Genomic DNA, 9914 nt, shown 5'->3' with positions numbered 1-9914 from the left:
GAGAGAGAGAGACTGATCTGTATCTTTAGACAAAAGTCTAAGGAATACCTGTTGGAGTTAGCAACGCATGTTGCATGTGGAATGACGACATGTTCTTAATGAGATACGAAACCGATACATTGACAGGCGGGCGGTGACCTTACGAATATATTCCCCATGCTGATATGACGAATTCACCAAGACCAACTTTTCTTGACATCCTTTGTCTTTTTCTTGGGAGACTTTCAAAAGAAGTAACAGAACTTTTACTGACGTGACGCCATTACTCGCATAAATGACGTCTTCTTGAACTTCGCGTTGCTTTTGAAGACTGAGACTTCACTTGCTTGGGAGGGTTAAGAAGAGACGTCTTGGTTTGTTCAATCGTGTTCGTGTCTCATTAAGGGCAGACCCCCCGCGGGTTAGGGGGAGTCCCATATTGGTTGGGACGAGAAAGAATTTACCCGATGCTCCCCAGCATGGCGTAAGAGGCGACTAACGGATTCTGTTTCTCCTTTTATCCTTGTTAAGTGTTTCTTGTATAGAATATAGTCAATTTTTGTAAAGATTTTAGTCAAGCAGTATGTAAGAAATGTTAAGTCCTTTGTACTGGAAACTTGCATTCTCCCAGTAAGGTCATATATTGTACTACGTTGCAAGCCCCTGGAGCAAATTTTTGATTAGTGCTTTTGTGAACAAGAAACAATTGACAAGTGGCTCTATCCCATCTCCCCCCTTCCCCCGTCGCGATATAACCTTCGTGGTTGAAAACGACGTAAAACACCAAATAAAGAAAGAATTAAGAGCAGACAGGAGGACAATACGAAACAACGAGGAACAGAGAAAGCAAAAGACAAATCAGACATAACTATATGTTGGCTTCTGTGCGTCAAGAAATCTCCAATTCTGAATATTAATTGTATTCTTTCGTTTTACTTTTGCGCTGGTTCACCTTCAGCAAGCAATCACATTGCGAGATTCAACAGTAAAAGTAAATAGGCCAAGAAGAAAAAGTGAAAGAAGGGAGTCAAGGAGGAGAACTTGATCAAGAGGACCAGGAGGCTGAAGGAAAATACGACTGATTTAACAGAAAGATTCATCAGACACAAGAAACATTTTGCATTGCCATATCATCCCGTCATTCAGAAATACGAGCGAACTGAAAAGAGAGAGAGAGAGAGAGAGAGAGAGAGAGAGAGAGAGAGAGAGAGAGAGAGAGAGAGAGAGAGAGAGAGAGAGAGAGAGAGAGAGAGAGAGAGGGGGGTAGGTACAAAAAAGTATGCTCAAGAGAGAGAGGGGGGAGGTAAATAAAAAGTATGCTCACGTCACCGGCTCATCAAACATAAGCTCAGCAGAAGATCCCAAAGCTATCATTTATTTTGTCCTATCGCTACAATCAACAAGTGGAGAGAGCTGGCCTGGCCAAAATCGATTCGTGGCGATCCTAGCTAGCTACGGCTACAGAAGAACATGCAGTTAACCTTTAGCCCCCTGAACATGCGCTGTGTCGGAGCCAACTGCACGTGCAAGTTAGATAAAAGATTGGACACGGGGTAAAGGGTTGTCCCACTGTTCAACGTTGACAAGCGTGACTAATGAGTGAAGCGACCTGAAATCTGTGCATCAAGGGAACTCTCAGTGGCTCGACCCTTTCATGACCACTGGGAACAATCTATTATAATGTCGACGTATTTCAACTGCTGCAGTTTGAAGCATTATTTTGAGGTGGTTCATGGTATTCTTTGGTCTCTGTATTTGTTTGTTTTCGTTATTAAAATGTTTTATTTTTCGTTTGGACGTAATTGTTCTTTGATTGTGATCATGAACTGCAGCAGGTAAATGCAATTTACTAGATTTTTTTCTGAGATCAGCATTAGCCTTTTATAGATACAGAGACAATTGACGAAAGGCAAACAAGTAAGCAGGGCAGAAAATCAAGTGCTAATTCATCTAAGTCATAGGATTACCCGTTGCCGCGTGCAGAAAATATACAGGAACATGCGCTGTGTCAGAGCGGACAGCACGTGCAAGTTTGATAAGAGGCGGAACTCGAGGTGAAGGGTTGTCCCAATGTTGAGCATTGACAAGCATGTCCAACGGATGAAGCGATCTAAAAATGTGTGCAGTAGGGGCACTATCAGTGGCTCGATCCTTCTTGACCTTTGGGAACAATCTGTTATACTGTTCATGAATTTCAGTTTGCTGCATTTAACAGCGTTGTGCGGAGGTCTGCTGATGCTACCACCGTGTGGGTTTTCGGTTGCACAGGTCAAGTTGAACTCTGTCCGAACATGGGATCAACATGTTTACCATAATGTAAATATAAACGGGACATGCTGTATATAATAGTGGCTACAGTGCAAACGTACCGAAGTCCTATGCTTACTAGTAGTGCTAGTATTAACCTTGTGCAGAAACACAGGGTCATACACAGTGTCAGAGCGGGCCGTACGTGCAAGTTGCATAACAGACGATGTGAAGGGTTGTCCCACTGTTGAGCCTTGACAAGCGTAACTAATGGGGGTACGCAACGAGATCTGTGCAGTGGGGCACTTTCAGTGACTCGAACCTTTAATGACCTTTGGGAGAAAACGTTTTATTTTTGATGAATTTCAACTCCTGCAGCTTAATGACGGTGGTCTTTTGAAATGATTCATGCTATTATTCTGGATACGGGTGCTTTTGGTTGTACACTGTTGGGAAAATAATGGGAGGTTTTCGAGCAGGAAAATCAGAAGACAAATGCAACAATCATAGGCTTAACTTTACTTGACCTGTCAGTGTCAATGTGAAGGCAAACTGTCGAACTGCCTTTATGCGGGCAATAGGCTAAAATCGGTCAAGTCCATCTGTATATAAGAGACATAAAACATAAGACTGACATGAAACAAACGATTTTATTACAACCACGTGCAGTATACAGGAAAGTTGCTTTACTTGGGCACATTCAATACATAATACGTTCAAACACAACAACCAAACAGAGTGCTCACCAAACTGAGTGCACACACTCACTCACAGTCACACCCACACGCACGCACGCACGCACGAAAACACACACACACACACACACACACACACACAAACACACACACTTCACATATTATAAACCTTAGCTCAGTTTTAGCCTTGTTTAAGATATACAGAGAAAACGTCGAACTGCACACACAAGCGAAGATGATCGTGCAAAACCAGTAGAAACATTCGTCGTGATGTATCTGCGTCTCGGTAGCAGATGGTGTGTGTCTGGTTCACTTTTTGTGCACACGACAAACATTATGAGTTATCGGTAGTCCTCGTCGTTACCAGTTTGTCTTACTTTCCTTCTTGCTTTCTTTCTTCGTTTTCAAGCGATTTGAGAGTTTACGCTGAGAATTTAACGACGAGAGACAGGGATAATAGGGATAATAAAATCATGTCAAGAACGCGCAGTAAACGCACGCACACACACACACACACACACGAACATGCACAAACACGTGCACGCACGCACGCGGACACGTACCAACACACACACAAACACACACACCCACCCACACACACACACACACACACACACACACACACACACACACACGAACATGCACAAACACGTGCACGCACGCACGCGGACACGTACCAACACACACACAAACACACACACACACACCCACACACACACACACACAGCCCCACTCCGCCTACTCTCATCTTCCTTCGCCCCCCGATTCAATACAAAAACACGGCGCGATGCACAATCAATATTCACAATACAAAAAAATATCATCCTCGGAAACAGCCACAATCCGTGGCAAAAAAACTTCACAGCTCCGATATAGCCGAATCCTCAAATGGTGCATATAATCCTACATTTTTTGAAGCCTGATCAGGTCACAGAACGCATTGGCGTCAAAAACATGCTCTAGCGACAAAAACTGCTTGCTGCTAAACATAACCATCTTGACAGCATTCAAGCGGAAATTACTCTGTTATGAAGCCGTTAGGAAGCAATGAAGAATTCAACGAAGCGGATTCACGCCTGCTCACGTTAACGCCTGTAGTGCCCTTTACAGTTTGACATTCAATTTACCTTTAAAACTATTTTTTTGTCACTGATGAAAATATAAAAGCGTATTTAGTTAAGCACACACACACACACACACACACACACACACACACACACACACACACACACACACACACACACACACACACACACAAATTTGTATTTTGCGAAGACAGAATACAAATTCGTCTAGGAAAGTTTATTTCAGATTGTTTTAATCGCTCTTTGTGTCAATAACCAATTTGGTTCCGACAATAAAATACATTCTATTCTATTCTATTCTATTCACACACACACACAAACACACACACACACACAGAGGATTCCCACCTTTCTTTATTTGACGTACGCCACCAGTGCCTTGTGTTTGGAAATTTAGCTTTGCTTTCGATGTTATCTTTTAAGTAATAGAGAGATACCTGTGCATGATTTGCTGTGAAGAGATGAAGACTTACTTGTGCGTATGGCGGCGTTCGCAATGCGACAATGCGCTCAAGTTAATCAGCGAGGTAGCACAGTTTGACAAAGCCCAGTGAATTGTCGCCTTACATCCTTAGACTCCAATTGGGTCTTTTAAAACTGTGACCTTTGAGTGTTTAAATTGTGTTTTTAAAAATATTGTTATTAGTGACAATGTATCCACAATGTTTAAGCCTGTTGAAATGTAGGCTCTCTCGTAAAAATACAGGACATTCAAGATTTGAAAAAGAAGCATGCACAGAATGAGAAGATACTGAGAACAAGTTATTTTAGCATGTTTGACGAACAATTTCTAATAATTCGTTGACACGTTTAGGCCTTAACCGGAAGTATGCAATAATATCAAAATTTAGCTTTATCTGACGAGAGAAAGCCCTTGTATAAACAGAAACGCTACTCAGCAGTAAAGTGTCGTTGCTTGTAGCAGGAGGCCAATCGTCACTGTAAACGGAAGGACTGTATTTTTTATGAGGAAGCACCCTGAAGCCAGTAGGACTGATTATCGCATGCTTGATGGCACTTGGCGCGGCCAACGCCCGGCCCCCCAAAAAAAACACCAGACAAGAAAAAAGAACGGGTCAGGGAAGAAGAGAGCAGGGATGTCGTTAGGTGTCGGACATCGGACATTTATTGATGAAAATCCCCAAATGTCCGATTCACATTGCCGCATGTCGGTCAGATGTCCTATCGTTTTAGCCTGAGCGTGGTCATTGTCCGATATGTACTCCATTCCTTCGGACAGCGCGATATTCGTTAATTTTCATTTCAAGATACAAATCTTCTAAAAGACCGAACGCTCTCGTGTTCTGCTGACACTGAAGTTGCCAGTGCCGCGTGCGGATCTTTTCTTTTGTCGGGAATTCCCGAACCGTTTGCGGTATGCGCCGTTTGGGTATTTATAACCGTCTCGGTGCAGCGCACTGATCTAAAAATAGTGGATTATTTTTAGAATAGATCAGTGCATGCTACAGGAGTACGGGAGACAACTCCAGCGGCTCTGAAGTTGTTCATGTTGGTTTCTTTTTTGTGGTTTTTTTGAAACAAAACAAATACAACATTATACGCACACTGTGTTGATGTATTTACTATATTATGTGTGTGTTCTACAGCGCGCGCGCATGGGTGTGTGTGTGTGCGTGTGTGTGTGGGCGCATGACTTTGGAACAATTCCATGGAATGTTATAAGCTGTTTGGCGCAAATTCATAATGTCCTATGAAACTTTCTGAAAGCGGTCAAATGTCCTATTGATGCTGAAGAACTCAGGACATTTGTCCTATAGGTATGAATTTGTAGCAACATCCCTGAGAGAGGTAGGTAGATTGCATGGCTGCTGGTGTGGAAAGGGTGGGGTGGTGGTGGATAGGGGAAGGGGGGGGGGGTGACGGGCAAAGGTTGCAGGAATGTCGGGATGGAACGGTGAGGGGTGTAAGTGGGTGTCGATAACCGTTTTCTGTCCTTTCTCCTTTTACTCCTGCTTTCTTTCTTTTCCAGCACCAGTAGCTTTGGCCCTGTTCCTTGTCTTTCACTTGAACACTTCTCTCTCCAGCTCCAGTAGCTTTGGCCCTGTTCCTTGTCTTTCACTTGAACACTTCTCTCTCCAAAACCTCTTTGACCGTTTCACCCGGAACCTCCCGTTCAATCTTGCCCGCACACAGAGCCCTACAATTTCCCCCAACATTGTCCGTGTAACTTGATTCGCCCTAAAACCCAAACAATTTCGCCCAAGCTATTCTAGCCATCACGTTTGCAGAATACTCCCTTAATTTCCTCGCTGTGTAAAAACGTGTCAAAACTGTCCTAACCTCGCCATGATTCTTGACACAAGGAGAGGCCCGAGAGGACATTATGACCTTCAGCCTCGTCTTCGTCCATTTTCGTCTTTTTACCTCAAAACGCTCGGGAAAAAAAGGAACATGTTGCTGTTCGTATCTTCGCCAGACGCTCCGGCGCCGAACACGAGAGGGAGGCTGTAGGCGAAATTGAGTAGGGGTTCGATTGGCTACTGGATTAAATGACAGAAGCAAAAATAAGGCCATCTAATATTTCACGTGCTAGGGTGTGGTATGACAAAAGCGACAAAATGTTATGTCAGCTCCTTCACTCATTTCATGTTTTTCCCTTCCTTATATTTCACAATTTATTTCATTGATAAAACCTTTTGTGACCTTTGACGTGCTAGGCTATGTCCAACACTGTCAAAATGTTGCTGCGTTCAATAGCATCCATGTGAAGATAGTTTGTCTACTGCCTATCTGTGATTTCTCTGTTGATTAACCCGTCAGCTGAAGACACGAGTGAAGATGTAGGTCAACGTGGATAAAGAGCACACATTAATTCAGTGAATAAATCTTGCTTTCTTGAGGAGTATGCAAGAACAACTTTAATAAACATAATACACTTACAGAACAAAAAGGAAAAGAAAAGTGAACAGATTTCTATATTTTAAGACATATATACCGTAAAATCCCTGGCAAACGCCCAGTATCTAGCAAACGCCAACCCCCCACTTTTGGCCAAAAGTTGTGCAGAGGGGTCACTACCAAGCAAACGCCCACCCCCTTTTTTGCTTTAAAAAAAGTGTTTTAAGACAGTCGGCCTCCTTTATCTACGATTTGTGCACACTGTTCGATGGTTCGCCGGTGTTTTCTTCTTCTTTTTTTCCTATCACAGAACGTTGATCTTTATTTGTGTAAACAAACGGTGTGTTTATTTTTCATTAAAATTGCATAAATCACATGTTGTATCACTGTTTTTTCTTGTAAAAATGTGATGACACTTTATCTTGCAAAGGGGTGTATACCTAGCAAACGCCCACCCCCTACTTGTACCCGAAATCAGTGCGGAGGGGGTGGGGGGGGGGGGCGTTTGCTAGGGATTTTACGGTATATATTTCAGTTAAAATCTAGTGATCACAAATGTACCGCAAGTCTCAAACTTGACAGTAACATATCGATGAATTCCAATACACGTACCAAACGATTTTGTCCTTCCCCAACGTCCTTCTCCTATCTACCACACCATCCCCTCCCGGCATTATGGCTAAATAGAAAAGCAGTTTTGCTTGCTGTCACTGGGATTATCTCCACGCCAATTAAGTGGAGACACTCATCACAAGTTTAACTTTGATCGAAAAGACTGCTGAGAGAAAATGCAAGCCTCAAACTTGACAGTAACATATCGACGTCTTCCAATACCAAACGATTTTTTCTTCCCCAACGTCCTTCTCCTATCGTCACAAGTTTAACTTTGAACGAAAAGACTGCTGAGAGAAAATGTCCACAATGACAACATCCACAAACTCATAATTCAAGAGTTGCCATCAGCGACTTAAATGTTCATCAGAGAATACGAAAAGTGAGAGCTCTCAAGGACTTGTTTAACAAAGAAACACAGTCGACGTAAAGTGAACTCACTGAACTGTGCAAGCCATTGAAACAGAAAACAAAAAGGCATTCACGTCACAGTTGACAAAACACACAGAAACAGGCGAACTCACTGACAGACCCGTTTACCTTCCTCCGTTAAGAAACATCTGTTTATTTGTGGGAAAACTTCCATCTAGTTTGGTCACTACTAAAAAACCCAAAATGTTTTACAAGTTGTGCAAGACGTATATGTACACCACGCACCAAGACCGTTCCATGTCACATGTTTTATTTTTGTGTGTAAAATTTATGAAACCTATAAACAACCTTTACTTTACACTGATTGAATTAATGTCTGCAAAATGCTTATCATGGCTATTAGCTTTTTACCCTAGGGAATATCCCGTTTAAAATAGTTTACAAAATCCACACTTACATCATTTACCAACGCTGAGGTCAACGTCTAAAACATTTACACTCTGACATTAAATAAGCCTGTTCTGTTGATCGCAGTAAACAAAATGGCCGAGCAGCTAGCGTCTCACTCCATTTTTGCAGTCTTGCTCTACATATTACCGTTACTCTTCGGCATGATATACGACTGAAAAGCCAGACGAACAGCAAACAGAACCCTTGTCTCTGTACGCGTTTGATGAATGGTCCAAAGAAAGCATCACATGTGCCAGAGTACATGAAGACAAATAGAGCAGACGGTAATAATGCTGTCTTCTGGACACAGTCTGGACATATTGTGTTTGTCACTCACACACACACACACACACACACACACACACACACACACACACACACACACACATACACACACACACACACACACACACACACACACACACACACACACACACACACGGGGTAAGAAATACATACATGAAAGGAGGTCAGGGTCCTCTATATATTTCAGTAGTAATGATACATATTTCCTTGCGGAAAATGATGACTCGTGATCATGAGAGTGTCATACGAAGACATAAGGAATTGGTTACCAGTGCAGTAATCTGATCTCAGACCACGAGACCTTTGTAGTTAATCGAATAGTGAATCTCGAACAACCAGCAAATCTTACTGGTTTCCCACACAGAAATAGGGTTAAGTCCTTCTCGTGTAAGATAGTTAAAGACTGTGTCAAGAATAAAATAATCTAATAATCTCTACTGAATACTCCTGGAGGCTATTTCACCGTGCGTTCTTATGCATATAATTCTCTTGACAACAACCAAAGACCTTGAAATCCATGAAAACACCCATTATCTTCTATTATGAAACAACCACACACCTACATATCCGAACACACACTCTCAAAACCCAACGACTCTCTCACAGTAGCCACCAGGAGCAATTACAATACATTCTGAAAAGGGACTGAATCTGGTACAGACACATTGTATTCAGCCATCGTCAATACACGCACAAAACATTAACTGTTTTCACCCCTCCCCTTCTCGACCACTCTCTCCTCTCCCCCTCACCACCACCCTCCCTCCCCAACATCCTCTCGTGGTCTTGACAGCACCAACTTCTTCTTCTTCTGGGGGGGGGGGGGGGAGTTAACGTCCTCTCAGAAAATATTTCTATTTGGGACAAGAATTGGTGATACGCTAAGGTGTCCAGTCTCATCATGAGTCTACCGTATTTATATCCGCCGACCTTCCCCAAGGGGCCGAACGGAACAAACTGACCAAAGCAGCACAGAGCCTATGGCAGTTCTCCCATGTTATTATTAGTGCGTTCAGAACACAAAGAACCCATTGCCTGAGGCGAAAGTAAAGACTGACCGTCGATGTCTGAACGTCTTATAGTCTTGGGATGAACACACTCCTAGTATATTGACCTTTTGTGTCCATGGAGCTGACAGGCGCAGTGGTGTGGTGGTAAGACCTCGGCCTCCTAATCGGGAGGTCGTGAGTTCGAATTTTGGTCGCTGCCGATTTTTCCGATCTCCCAGGTCAACTTATGTGTAGACCTGCTAGTGACTTATCCCCCTTCGTGTGTACACACAAGCACAAGACCAAGTGCGCACGGAAAA

The 9914-nt window shown here is 42.9% G+C and overlaps 1 pseudogene; it reads right to left on the bottom strand.

Moving 5' to 3' along the window:
* Positions 1 to 263, bottom strand: part of LOC138951083 (lachesin-like) — a 65457-nt pseudogene extending 65194 nt beyond the window's left edge.
* Between the last annotated feature and the right edge of the window lie 9651 nt (positions 264 to 9914).

The sequence above is a fragment of the Littorina saxatilis genome, linkage group LG1, assembly GCF_037325665.1.
Source record: "Littorina saxatilis isolate snail1 linkage group LG1, US_GU_Lsax_2.0, whole genome shotgun sequence".
Classification (NCBI taxonomy): Eukaryota; Metazoa; Mollusca; class Gastropoda; order Littorinimorpha; family Littorinidae; genus Littorina; species Littorina saxatilis.
The sequence above is the reverse complement of the archived record's forward strand: the minus strand, read 5'-3'. Positions and strand labels throughout refer to the sequence as shown.